This window comes from Mus caroli, chromosome 16, assembly GCF_900094665.2.
Source record: "Mus caroli chromosome 16, CAROLI_EIJ_v1.1, whole genome shotgun sequence".
NCBI lineage: Eukaryota > Metazoa > Chordata > Mammalia > Rodentia > Muridae > Mus > Mus caroli.
The window spans coordinates 8,342,618-8,356,505 of record NC_034585.1 but is presented as its reverse complement, the minus strand read 5'-3'; the positions used below and the strand labels follow the sequence as shown (position 1 = coordinate 8,356,505).

The window sequence follows — 13,888 nt, the reverse complement described above, 5'->3', positions numbered from 1 at the left end:
TTAGTGATTGCAGAGCTTTGTCACAACTGGGGGAGGATAATGTTACTATACTCAAGTAGGTAAAGACTGGCATTGTGGCTAAGCATCCCACAATGCACAGGACAGACTTCCATGACACAGAATGATCCAGCTCAAAATGTCAAGATGGCTGAGAGCCCTGGCTAAGGCTATGGAGCCCTGTCTTACAGGAACGCTTCACGGCTATGATCTGCCTCACCACCCTTCCCGCCACTGCATTTCATCTCATCTACAAAGGTTTTATTTCCCTATAAGGCTACATTCACAGGTACTTTGAATATTAACTTAGAAGTGTTAGGAAACACTAGGGCCAGTGAGATAGCTCTGTGGGTAAAGCCCTCTACACCAAGCCTGAGCACCTGAGCTTGATTCCTGGGGCTCACATAATGGAAAGGAGAGAGCTCTCTCCTGAAAATTGCCCAATGGCTTCCATATATGCATCAGGCATGCACATGCCCTCCCCTAAATATGCACGTACGCAAAATAAAGTAAATAAAATGTGTTTTTAATGAAAGCCCTGAGCACCCACACATTCTAGCCACACACCCCTCCCCAGGCTAGCGCTGGCTTTCTGTGCTCTCATATGAAAGACACTGGAACAGACCAAGGTTGTTTTGTATTTTTCTGGGCTTTATTATTGTTTCAAGGTAACATTTGTTGATTTTTCTTAAAATATTCTGCAACACACAAGTATGTTGACAATCACAAGGTTAATGCAATAAGGACTGAGGAAAAGAAACGAAAAATTCGGAAATTCTTTTCTGTACACCACTTCAGCACTATCTCTTGAAATTCTTATTTCTTTCTGAGTCGAAATTCTTTTCTGTACACCACTTCAGCACTATCTCTTGAAATTCTTATTTCTTTCTGAGTCTCCAAGGAGGCCATGGGCAGCCAGGCCCTCTGACCTGTACCTTCTATAAGAACAAACACACTACAAGACCCTAGCTCCTTTGTCAAAGCTGACGGGTCCATAACTAGATACATGGCCTAAACTGGACTGATCAGATTCTCCTTTGGGCCGTCCTGTCTCTAACTGTGTTGGTCTTCTCATGGAGACAGTATTTGTCTGGGACCAAGCACTGCTCGGTGCTCTGAAGACAAATTAAAGAGAACAGAACAGAAGAGAAGCCGAGGTGAGACACTGGAAAGTGAGACTGTTGGTTTACTTCCTGTGTCCTGAGAGGCTCATGCGGTGGGCACATTGCTCATAGTCAATCGTATGATGCCCCTGCATCCTATGTCAAATTTCCTCCGCCCTAAAGGTTACAATGAAAGAGTCTGTTAGTCTGTTTGTGTCTTGAGGATCCAGCTGATTTTCTTCCTTCCTCATCAGTCTTGAGCCTCTTCCATAGCCCTGTGGGTGGCTCTCATCCTCCTGGGAGTCTCATCTCCTCATCTATAAAACATGAACAGAAATAACGACTGCATGGGTTTATGAAACAAGTTAAGTAAGATATAGTTCTGCAAGTATAGAAAAACTATTATTATGTATCACCCCTCTTTTGGTAGAAAATAAATTACTTAATAGCAAAGACTATGTATTTGTGTTTGTGTGTGTGTGTGTGTGTGTGTGTGTGTGTGTGTGTAAATCCCAGGCCATTGCAAGAGTGTCAGAGGAATGAGTGGTGGATACTTGATGAGTTCCGGCCATGGATGAACTTGTATGTAGTACTTCAGGCTCCTAGAGATAGTTAGATAGTGTGTGTGTGTGTGTGTGTGTGTGTGTGTGTGTGTGCGTGCGCGCATGCGAGGATGCAGACACACAAATGATACAACATGCTTGTAGTGCAACTTCAGATGTGGTTCCTTGCCTTCAACCTTGCTGGAGGCAAAGTGTCCTTCTGTTGTTAGCTCTCTTATTCCAAACTAGTTCACCCATGAGCTTCTGCAATCTTCCTGTCTCCTCTTCCCATCTTACTTTAGGAACATCAAAGATTCAGATTTGCATTGCTGTGTTTGGCTTTTACATGGATTCTGGTGATTCAAATGCAGGTCCTTTCTATTGCACGGTGTCTTAGGATTTTACTGCTGTGAACAGACACCATGACTAAGGCAACTCTTATAAGGACAACATTTAATTGGGGCTGGCTTACAGGTTCAGAGGTTCAGTCCATTATCATCAAGACAGGAGCATGACAGTATCCAGGCAGGCATGGTGCAGAAGGAGCTGAGAGTTCTACATCTTCATCTGAAGTCTGCCAGGAGAAGACTGGCTCATGGGCAGCTAGGAGGAGGTTCTCAAAGCCCATCCCACAGACACCCGCTTCCTTCAACCAGGCCATACCTCCTAATAGTGCCACTCCCTGGGACAAGCATATTCAAACCACCACACACGGCAAGCAATTTATCCACTGGGCTGTCTCCTCTGCCCAGATATTACTATCAACTCCTTCTTGCCTGTGAGGAAACCAAAGCTTAGAGGAGGTGTGTGTCCCTCGGAGCCACACAGCTTGCAGCAGGTTTGCAGTTTGCTGTTTCTGCCCTGTGAGCTTCCCCAGTGGCTTTCCCAAGCTTCAGGGCCCCGTAACTGCTCTGAATCTGGAAGGCATTGGCAAAGCAGATGGGCTGCCAGGGAGCAGCAGGCTGAGCCTCCTGCCTGCCCTACATCTGCTCCCTGGAAGTCCCTGGAGCTGGAGCTGATGTGGAAACCAGGGACAGGACAGGAACTCTACCTGCCACCTGCTTGGCATGCAAGCCTTTCTTTACAGCAAGGGTTGGTGACAGGAGCCTCCCACAGACGTGCAGCTTCCTCATGCTCACCCAGTTTAATCAGGTGGAGATGCCAAGCCCCAGCATGATCACCTACAGATGCCACATGGGCGGATGCCACCCGTCACCTGAGTATGCCTCAGCCTCTGCTCCCCACTCCACCCGAGGTTCTGGGGCATTGCTTTGCTTGCTGCTGCTTTTACTTTAATTAAAGCAAATGAGTCATCCATGTGGTCAAATGCTCAAACAGCAGCAGAAGATATCGACAGATAGAGATGCAGATATAGCCTCAAAGCTCTTTTGCATTACAGACCTCCAAGGCCACCTCCCTGAGAGCCGTCACCACTTCAGTCTCTTAGCTGTCCAGAAAAACTTTATGCATACCCAAATCTAAGAATCTATTTTAAAAGCACAGGCACACACATTTTTCTCGAGTTAATGTGCCATGCTGGGACCTTCTCAGTGTCCCTTGGTGGAGAGAGTGCTTCCTGTGCTGCCCCAGGACTGTGATTTTGTTATTGCCTGGAATGGGTGATGGCCCCACCCAGTGCCTCTGTGAGCACTTCACCTAACCTGGATTTGCTTCGGATGCAGGGAGCTTCATAGAAAGCCAGCTCCTGGTGGCAGAATTGCTGGGTCAAATGTTACCTTTACTTTTAATTTCAATAAATGTCAGCAACTTACCACTGGAAATTGTGTGGATTGCCAGGGCAAGTTTCTTCCTGCTCAGTTCCCGGTGTGGGGTATCCAGCTGTCTTTGAGAGTCTGAACATTCCTTTAGCTCCTGCAGTGTGCCCTCCTCCAGGCACAGCCCCGCCCATGAGTTATAAATCAGAATCATGATACTGGCTGCCAAAAGTGTTTTTAGAAAAAAAAAATCATGTGGATAATATGAATAATGTACACTCATATAAGTGATTGAAACAAGTGCCCAAAAATAAAGAGAAGGTTTGACGACGCTAAATTTGTGATAAATGTGGGATGCACAGGCAAAACCATTGTTCTGGGCTGTTTGCTTGTTTGTTTGTTTGTTTGCCTTTACGGTTGCTTATGTGTTTGGTGCATGTGTGTATATGTGTATGCCAATATGTATGCACATGTATGCAGGAATATGTGGAGACCATAGTCTTCCCAAGTGCTTCCCAAGGATCCATGCACACATGTCCAGGTACACATGCCCATACAGTTTAAAGGAGATTGCCAGTATCTTCTATCATTCTCCATCTTATTCCCTTGAGACAGGGTCTCTCATTTAACCTGGAACTTGTGGTTTAGAGCTAGACTTGTTGGTGGCCAATGAGTGCTAATGATACTCCTGTCTCTGTACACCTTGTAGCTGTTCCCAGAGCTAGGTTCCAGTCACAAATGGCCATGCCCAGCTTTTACAGAGGTGCTAGGGATTTGAACGTGGGTCCTTATGCTTGCATTGCAAGCATTTCTACCCACTGAGCCATCTTCCCAGTCCTCACCTTGTTTGTCGAGTCAGAGTCTCTCTTTGGCCTGGTTCTCACCAACTAAGCAAAGCTGGATGGCCAGCAAGCCCCAGTGGCCTGCTGCCTGTCTCCATCTCCTCAGCAGTAGGCTGCAGCAGGATTCTAAGGATGCCATCATACCTGGCTTTGTTTTTAACCTGAGTTCTGGGGATCCAGCTCAAATCCTCATATTTGCAAGCACTCTGCTAACCGAACCATCTCTCCAGCCTCATACCCTTTTATTTTTAGCGAGCTCACTAAGTTTTATGGTTTGAATCAGAAATGTACCCACAAGCTCATGTTTAGGGTGCTTGTTTCCCAGTAACAGTGATATCTGGGGAATCTTTAGGAAGTGGCACCTAATTGGCAGAAGTGGGCTGGGCCTTTGGAGATTATAGGCTGGTGCCAGTTCCTACCACTCAGTAAGCCAGGCTCTATCTATTATGTGGTCCCACTACCATGATGACCTCCTCCTCCTCCGTGGTGATGGACCAGCACGCCCACCTCCCACCCTGGAACCATGAACCTTGTCTCTCCATGAACACCTAGGCTCCCATGTGATGAAGGGCAAGAGATAACACATCAAGCAGTAGTCCCAGAGAACAGAGGCTCGCTAATCATTTTCTTTGTTTTTTATATTTTCATGCATAGACATGTTGATGCTCTAGAAAGTTTTAAACCCTTCCATCTTCCATGTCCCCTCCCTCCTCTCATTCCGTCCTCCCTTCTTCCTTCTCCCTCCTCTCCCTCCTCTCCCTCCTCTCCCTCTCTCTCCCTCTCTCCCTTCCCCTCCCTCCCTCCCTCCCTTCCCCTCCCTCCTCTGTTCCTTTCATTTGCTGCCCCTCCTTTCTAATTTGGTTCAGGTTAGGAAGGGCCAACCACTTGGGCCTCATCCCAGCACTGACTGCGCCTCCATCCTTTGCTCTAAGGGATGTCGCGGAGGCAGCTGTCTGTACTTGACTCTCTTTCAGGCCCTGTAAATAATGATGTAATGCACATTCAAAAGATTCATTTTCTTGTCTAATTTTGGGCCTCTCTGCATGTCTTATGGTTGGAGCCCTATGCCCTTTCTCCATAATAAAAGGACTTAAAAATACTTTATGATCTCACTGATATACTATTAGTATAAAATTGTTATAACAAAATTATTATTATACATTCAAACATTCTCCTGGAGCTGAAAGCTCATATTTTTTTTTCTTCCCCCCATCCTTGTAGATCTTGGCTTGGTGCTTACTAGATATAATGGAGAATCTGGCCTCAAGTGAACGGAGCCCGCCACATTGCAGTCATTACCGTTCTTTATTTTTACAGCCATGAGCTCATGCTGAATGTCTCCCCATGAATGTCCTTCACCCTTGGTGTGCCACAGCTGCTTCGACAAATAAATAGGAGTTCTCTCTTAGTAAGTGAACTTACTAAGTTCCATGGCTTGGCTCTGACAGTGTCTGTTCACTCCTATTCCTGCCCGACCCATGCACAGCCGTATACTTCTCTGCCTGGTTCCAATATCTAAGTCTCAGCTCCCAGCACGGGTTATCCAGAGAGAGGGAAGACAGACAGCTAAAGAAACACCTGCCATGATGGTGATGGTTGATGGGGCTGCTCACGTCCCATTCCAGATTAGTCTCATGTGCCTGCTGATGCTCATCCCAACTCCATCCTGCTTTGCAGTGCCCACTGGGAACATCTCCCAAATAGACCATTGTACCCACATCTTTGTCTTGTAAGATACAAACAGCTGTTGGTGAGCAGTTAGATTGCTTTTTATAGCACACACATAATCCATGTTCAAGCAAATAGATATTTGTGGACTGCTTTTTAATTGATGTATAGGTATGCATATTGATAGGGCCCACTGTTATTCAGATACATAAGTACTGCGTGTGATGCTTGTATCAGGTGAATGACTTTTCCCCTCCTTAAGCTGCACTGGTGTGTGGGACAAAGTCCTCATCTCTCCACCCTTGAAGCTTGGTACCCATTTTCTCTGTCCTTCCCTCACCCCTGCCCTTCCCACCCTCTGAAGACCTGTGTCTTTTCTCTTCCTCCATGACATCAACTGCTTTATTCTTGTGGATTGATGCTTTTGTTTTTAAAGCAAATTCTCAGGACTAGAGTGGCTGGGTCAAGGGCTATGTTTTGCTTGCTTTTGTTATCAACCAACGCTACTGTTAGAGTTTATCTGCACAAGAGCCCAGTTATTCCTAGCCTGCAGACACTGAGGCTCCCTTCCCTGCCCCCTTCCATCTCTCTCTTAGTGTGTAGTGTATGTGTAGTGCTCTTGTGGTTCTGTAGACATATGTGTATGAGTACAGAAGCAGAGGGCAGTGTCACATGTCTTCCTGGATGGCTCTTCATCTTGTTTTTTGAGACCGAGTTTGTCACTGAACAGGAAGCGTACTGACTGGTTAGACTCACTGAGCAGTAAGCATCGGGACCTGCCTACCTCCATCAGCACCTCTGCCCCCAGCAGTGGCGATGGGGATTTGAACTTGGGTCTTCATCCTTGTATAACAGGCATTTTACCTGGTGAGCCATCCCCTTCCTCTCTCTCTCTTTTGAGATTGAACCTTACTCTGTAGATCAAACTTGCTGGGAAATTATGGTCCAATTACCTTAGACTCTCAAATGCTGGGGCTATGAGCATTCACACTCACACTCACTATTCACGATCCTCTTCTGGGGTTACATATTCTGCCCCTGCCTGAGACTACCCTCTCTCAGTACCAACACAGCAGAAAAGCTATTCCATGTTGGTACCCAGTGCAGCCAACACGGCCTTTCTCCTTTAGTGGCCACGGGAGGCTTGAATTTGTGCTCATTTGGAGAAAGATAGCTTTTAGGCTCCAAAAACTTCAATTCTGTGTAGTTTCTTTTGGTCTTCATTGTGAAGTAATTCTTTGCTAGCAAAGAGTTGAAGGCATTCTGTTGAAAGCCTATTCCAACATGAGATGTCTGTGCTTTATCAGAAAGACACATGCAATGCAATATAAATGCATACCAGACTCAGCTAAGTGTGATTTATAACTTATGAATGTATAGTTTATGTTATGAGCCATTTGAATAAGATGTCCACTGATTTCTGCTTATTTAATTGCCTAGTGTATGTTTTGCTCGGACAAGGTCCCTCAATTGAACAATTTCTCTGTATTGTCAGCTAGGGAGTTAAAAGGCACACAATATTAGCATCTCACGTACAGATCACCTTTCCCAACAGTATCTCTCAGGTCACAGATTATACATCTTTTTCTGGGTCAGGCTCCAATCCAAGACAATGAATTCCTCTTCTTCCTCTTTAATCTTCCTTCATCTAGAATGTTCCTCGGCCTCACTCCGCCTTTTGTGACTTTGACATTTGTGAAGGCTCCAAGCCAATTACTGAGCAGCATGTCCCTCGGTGTGGCTTGGCCTGCCGTTCCCTCATTACTAGATCTCTATCTCATATCTCCAGTGGGAAGGTCAGAGACTGATCTGGCCTCTCTTTGCCAGGCAAAGAATGCTTGCTCTGTCTCCTGCTGCCCCTCATTTTGATCACTTAATTAAGGTGGTGCCTGCCTGGTATCCCCACTATCGATATTTTTCTCTCTTCCGTTGCTCACTAATGAGTACTACATACATAGCAAGATATTTTGGGACCATGTAAATGTCTTGCTTTTCTATAGACACCCTTTAATTTTAGATTCATTGAGAGCTCTCCACTGAACACTGTGTTTTGGGGGTGACTGCTAAGGTCAAACTGAGAAGATTACAAGCAAGCATGTGTCAGGGTCTCTTTGACCTACTGACTTTATTTCAAAAAAGATATCCAAAGGAAACGTGCAGAACAAAGTTCCCAACCCAAAGATTACATTCCACACCTACAATTAGCAGAGTTGAGCCACACATGAAACTGCAATCAGGACCCAGGAGACAATTTCCTTCATACAGTGTTATGTGGAGGGTAAAAATGGCAAACTGTGTGGGCAGATGCGAGGTGGGGTCCTGGGTCAGAGAGGGCACTGTGAAGTTCTCCCTTCCTTCTTACACGGAGCTCATCAAGTAATCCAGGAAGGCCTTGAATCTCTCAGTCTTTTCCCTATGTCTCCAAGAGAGCTAGCATTACAGGCACAAGCCCCAGCATCCAACAAGTTGACAAAATTCCAAAGAAGCCTGTAGTTTCTTTCCTGGTAAGCATCGACATTAAAGAACAACGGACCACAGTCAGGTAAGATGGGCTTGGGTGAGAGGTGCGTGAGCATTCTCTGCACAGCCTTTGCAGCTTTCATAGAGAGAGAAAACTATTCCAAAAGAAAATTGCCACTAAAAAGTTAAGGAGGGTAATAGGAATTTCATCTTGGTTGCTGTGGTGGTTTTGTGGGTCGAGAGAGTGTCCAGACACACATCATATGATCAATTTTGTACAGTTTGTTGTAAGTTGATCATAAATTTATTTTTAACCTGCATATTAATGGGGAGGACGGCTCAGTGAGAAAGTGCTTTCTACACAGTCATGAGGGCCTGAGTGCAGATCCCAAGTATGTGTAACCCAGAGCTGGGGATACAGAAAGATCTGGGACTTACTGTTCACCAGTCCCCCTGAAACAGCAAGGCCCAGGTGGAGCAACTATGGAGAAATACCTGATGTCAATCTTATCCCCCACCCCTCAACACACACACACACACACACACACACACACACACACACACACACACACTGTGATGGTTTGCTTAAGAGAAATTGCCTGCCTGCTTCCCTCCCTCCCTCCCTCCCTCCCTCCCTCCCTTCCTCTCTCTCTTCTTCCCTCTACAGGAGTGCTCAGACATGTTGAGTCTCTGGTGGCCCAGGAATGGGCTCCTTTGCCTCACTGAGTTCTGGGAATCTATTTGACTATAAATGTATAGCTTTGAGGGAAAGGGTTGCCTGAGAAAACCCTGCAGGGCGAGACAGAGGCAGGGACAGAAGAGACAAAGTCAGGGGGAAGCTGGACCAGGCCACAGTGAGAACCAAGGAAGGGAGAGCAACAGGCAAGTGCCTGGAAGGCTTTTTGTTCTTTTTTGAGTGAAGATGTCATGCTTTCCAGGCAGCCCTTGCTGCAGAGGGAGGCCTGGGTGTGCTAAAGGAATCGCATCCTCCTCCCTTTGTCTGCTCACGGGCTGTGACCCAATTCATAAGCAGCTCCAGAGACTCAGGCTCTTCCAGGGCAGATGCCTGTTCCAGGTAATAATTCAATCCAGCCCCAGCTCAAGGGCAAGGCCCTGTTTGTACATGGCAAAGCATATGGTCCCCTCTTAGGAGTCCACACAAAGTCACCTTGGAAAGAGAATCTTTTGGGGAGCCTGATGAGGGATGCCATCTGCTGGGGCCTACCTGGGGGATGGGTGAGGCTTGGGTATCATAAGCCATATTTAAAACAGAAGGCAGGAAGAATCCTTTTCAGCCACGCAAGTGGGCTCGGCACAGGAGTGGCCCCAAGTTGTGCTGGGGGACAGGGACAAGATCATTTCAGTGTCTCTCCAGGGTGAGAAAACAGGCTGATAATTGCATAAAATGGGGGATTAGGGGGGTCCAGGCCCAGTTAGGGTGGGTGGCCTAGAAAGAGGTGTAGCCTCAGCTCGGACCCCAGCAAGACAGACAGGGTATTTGTTTCCTAGCTGAGTAAGCAGAATTAGCTGTATGAGGTCCCAGAGTGAGGGGCAAGCAGAGTAAGAGCACATCCCCCAGCACAGCTATAATTGCAGCACCAGGGAGGATGAGGCCCGAGGGTTGAGAATTTGAAGCTAGCCTGGGCTACATAATACCAATCTCCTGTTGCTCTGATCAGACTCACTTGCAGTCCACCTCCAGTCTACATGAAGGCAGTGGGACAGTTCCAAAATGCACCCCAAGTTCAGCTGCTTCTCTCCCTAGTCAAGATGGGCTCCTTAATATGACTGTCAAACCAGAGACAACCCTTGTCTGCAAATGAATTACTCTGTGGTCTTGGACAGGCCATGTATGCTTGGCTATCTAAGACACAGCCGCAGTCCCAGGCCTTCAAGGTTGTTAGAGATCAGCATGTCAACTACACAGAGAAGCCTGCCAGGGAGGGTCAGCCACTCAGGGCTGCCTCACCTCTGGCCTTCGTGGTCTGTATGCTCATGCAGTGCACCCAGAAAGGAAGGGTCAGATGTGCTTGCAGAGCCCAGGAGGTGGCTCGGTTGGTAAAGTACTTACCTTGACCTGAGATCAGTCCTCACCTCAGATCAGATGTGAGAATGCCAAACTTGGTGACATACGAGTGGATTTCCAGTTCTGGGGAGGCAGACAGGCTGTCCTTTAGACTCACTGGCCAGCCAGCCTGGCCTACATAGTGAGCTTTACACCTGTAGAAGACCTCAAGTCAAAAAGAGGGTGGTGTCTGAGGAGCAATACCCACAGTTCTGTTCTGTCCTCCACATGCATGTGCACACATGTGCACCAACACAGACAGACAGACAGATGCACACAAAAATAATAGTATGTTTGACTGGTGAGGAATATTCCATCATGACAATAGACCCGTGGGGGTCACCTGGAGTCCCCTTACAGGGAAGGCTGAGGCAGGAGAGACCATGCCCTGCCTAGTGACCTTCCCCACACCTCACAGGTCATCCTGGAAGGACACTCATTCTGTAGCTAGACCCATGCCTGCTGCTTCCCCACTAAGTGTCCTTGGGAGAGTCTGTGTTTGTCTATAGAGCACTAATGAGCCCTCCGACCTCACAGAGTGCTGTGAGAGTTGTGAGTGCCTGGGGAGCGACCAGAACAGTGGCTCAGCAGGTAAAGGCATTTGCTGCAAAAGCTTGACACTTGGTTTCCATCCCTGTGCCCCACACAAAGGTAGAAAGGGAGAACCAATTCCACAGAGATGTTCTCTAGTTTCCATACATGTGCCTTGGCACATGTGATATACCCACCCACATACTGCAGATATACATGCAATAATATCATGTTCATACCTACACTCACAACAATAAATTTTACACAATTTTTTTAAGTGTGCAGGGGGCCTGGTGAGATTGATCGGAAGGTAAAAGAACCTGCCACCAAGCCAGGTGACCTGAGTTCAATCACCAAGATCCACAAGGATGTTCACACACATATACACAGAAATGTATTGGGACTATTTTAATAAAATAAAAAATGCCCAGGAATTTATAGTGCATTGTGTTGACTTTGCAGTGGGTTCCCATGGTCAGGGTCCCTACCCCTTTGCATTATCTAAGAAGAAATTGTTTCCCAGAGAGGATCCTGGTCCTCTATACCTAGGGGCACTGGGTAGCCATGCTTGGCGCAGGCAGCATAGGGAGGAACGATGAGCTCAGGACTTAGAGCCCATTAGCTCTGGTTCCAGTGATGGATACTGGCCCCCTTACTAAGAGGGGGCTCTCCAGCCACTGGTCTCTCTAACCCTCAGCCTCCTGCCCATTAAGCACTCCCAGACCAGGAGCACTCACCTCTGCACAGCTGAACCTCTTTGCCATCACCCTTTAATGACTGACTGTGAAAACTCGTTTTTTTTTTTGTCATGTGACTGGCAGGGTTCTTCACAGTGGCTCATAGGCATGCATTCCATTTTAAATGTGGTACTTGCAGCTTTTTGCCTATGGTAAGCCTTTGGATTTGGGTTTTTTGTTTGTTTGTTTTGGTTTTTTGTTTTGTTTTGTTTTTATTTTTATATTGTTTTGGTTTTGTTTGTTTTGGTTTTTGTTTGTTTTTGTGTCTTTTTCCTTGTGTTGTTTGTTTGCTAAGCATATGCTTTGGATATGAGGCTGTCTTGGTTTGGTTTCTGTTATGTTATTATTTCACTCAAGCTTCAGTATGACATGGGGAAACATGCAGTAAAACTCATGGAAAAATATTGGAAAGAACCAAAGCTTTCTGTTCTCAATGAGTTTAATTACTCAGCCCATGAGGATGCTATAGCCTGGCCTTTAGAAGATTGCTACTCAAGTGGAAACTTCTGGTTTCTTTAGAAAGTCAGTTATGTCAAATGATGTTTCACTGGGGCACACAGGTGAAAGAATGTCTTCCTGAAGCAGCCACATGTGAAAGGATGTTTGGATACAGCAGACACATGAAAGGATGTGTGATGAGGGAGTATAAACATGGTACCACAGACCCTGGGCTTTCGTTTGGTTTGCTTCACACCAGTGTTCTTCAATAACACACATGTATTGGTTCACCTCGCATAGTGTTGTTGAGCTCAACTTATGGTAACATGGCCATTGAGAGAAACTTTCCAAAGAACTGTTCCTGAAGTTCCTGCAGAAGCTTGCCGCTTCTGTAACCTCACTTCAGGCTGGTTGGCAAGCATAATGACTTCTTCAGGATTGAACTGCATCTGTGGGTTCATGCCTGGTGTCTGCCTGCCTAGAAAACTGGGCTGCAACTGCTAAGTCATATTTGGTGTTTGCTATGGGACTGAACTGCCGAGAAAGAAGATAGAGCTCACCCCTAAATAACTATTGCTAACAGGTCCACTTCCCCCATATCCTAATAATTTTCTCTTCCATTACCTCTGGTGGGTGTTAGACTAGAGAAAAGGTTGAACCCTTATTAAAAGTAGGTTGCAAAAGCATTATGCCTATATGATATACTGGCATCACCCTTAGAGCCTGGCAGCTGGGAGCTCAGGGTTTGGTCTCACTTGCCATTCCCTGCAGAGTGGTTAGGCTCGCTGTGTGCCTTTCCAGTGTTATTCTATTTTGGTTTAAGCATATACATGTGTTTGTGTGTGAGTATGTACCACATGTAAGACATGGGGACAGGTAGAGACCAGATGAGGACATCAGATCCCTGAAGCTGAAATACAGGTAGTTATAGCAACCTGATGTGGTTGCTGGGGACTGATCTCTGGTCCCCGAAAGAGCAGTGAACTGCTGACCATCTGTCCAACTCCAAGGTTTTGCTTTTTGGTATAAAAAGTGTCAGATGTATGCCTGGCCATACTGCTCCCTTTTCTTCAGTGTCTCAGAGCAGGCCTCTGATTTCATAACTACAGCTCAGAGATCACTGTACAGATGAACCAAAGCCGACCTAGTCTCCGGCCCTGGGCAGCCGACGCTCATTACTGCATGTGTGATAGATGTAGTGGGCAGCCTGAGGCACCTTGGTGATGTTGGGAAATGCTGTCTTGAGGGAAGATACTGAGAAAAATAAAATAAAAGTGCTGCATTTGATGGTGCTCCTGTGTGCTAAGTTGTCGAGTTGGCCCCTCCAAGATGAACAATTACATCAAAGTCTTGGTGACATTTTAATTTTATTTTTAGTTTGTGTGTGTCTATGTGTATGCATGCACATGTGTGCATATTTGTTCAGTGGCCATAGTGTCCAGAAAAGGGTATCAGATCTCCTGTAACTCTTGCCAGAGGCAGTTGTGAGCTGCCCTCTTGTGGGTGCTGGGAACCTAACTGGGGTCTCCTGAAAGAGCAGTGAGTATACTTAACCACTGTGCCAGCTCTCTAATCTGCAGTCTTATTGATGTGGTAGGTAAGAATATCATTTCAGTAGATGGATGTCCTCAGCAAGGCTCACACCACTATAGGAATGTTGGCATCCACCCTCCAATTCCAAGGATCCCTTCTCTTCATCATTCTCTTGTAGGCAATGTGAGAAGAGGACACTCTAAACTGCATCTCTCTCTCTCTCTCTCTCTCTCTCTCTCTCTCTCTCTCTCTCTCTC

At 46.4% G+C, this 13,888-nt stretch overlaps 1 long non-coding RNA gene across 1 annotated transcript; it reads right to left on the bottom strand.

Moving 5' to 3' along the window:
- Positions 1-502: 502 nt before the first annotated feature.
- On the bottom strand, positions 503-2,260 carry LOC110311186. Its single transcript, XR_002379932.1, has 3 exons — positions 2,115-2,260; positions 861-1,417; positions 503-801 (listed from the first exon to the last, which is right to left on the bottom strand). It is a non-coding gene; the product is annotated as an uncharacterized LOC110311186 (long non-coding RNA).
- Between the last annotated feature and the right edge of the window lie 11,628 nt (positions 2,261-13,888).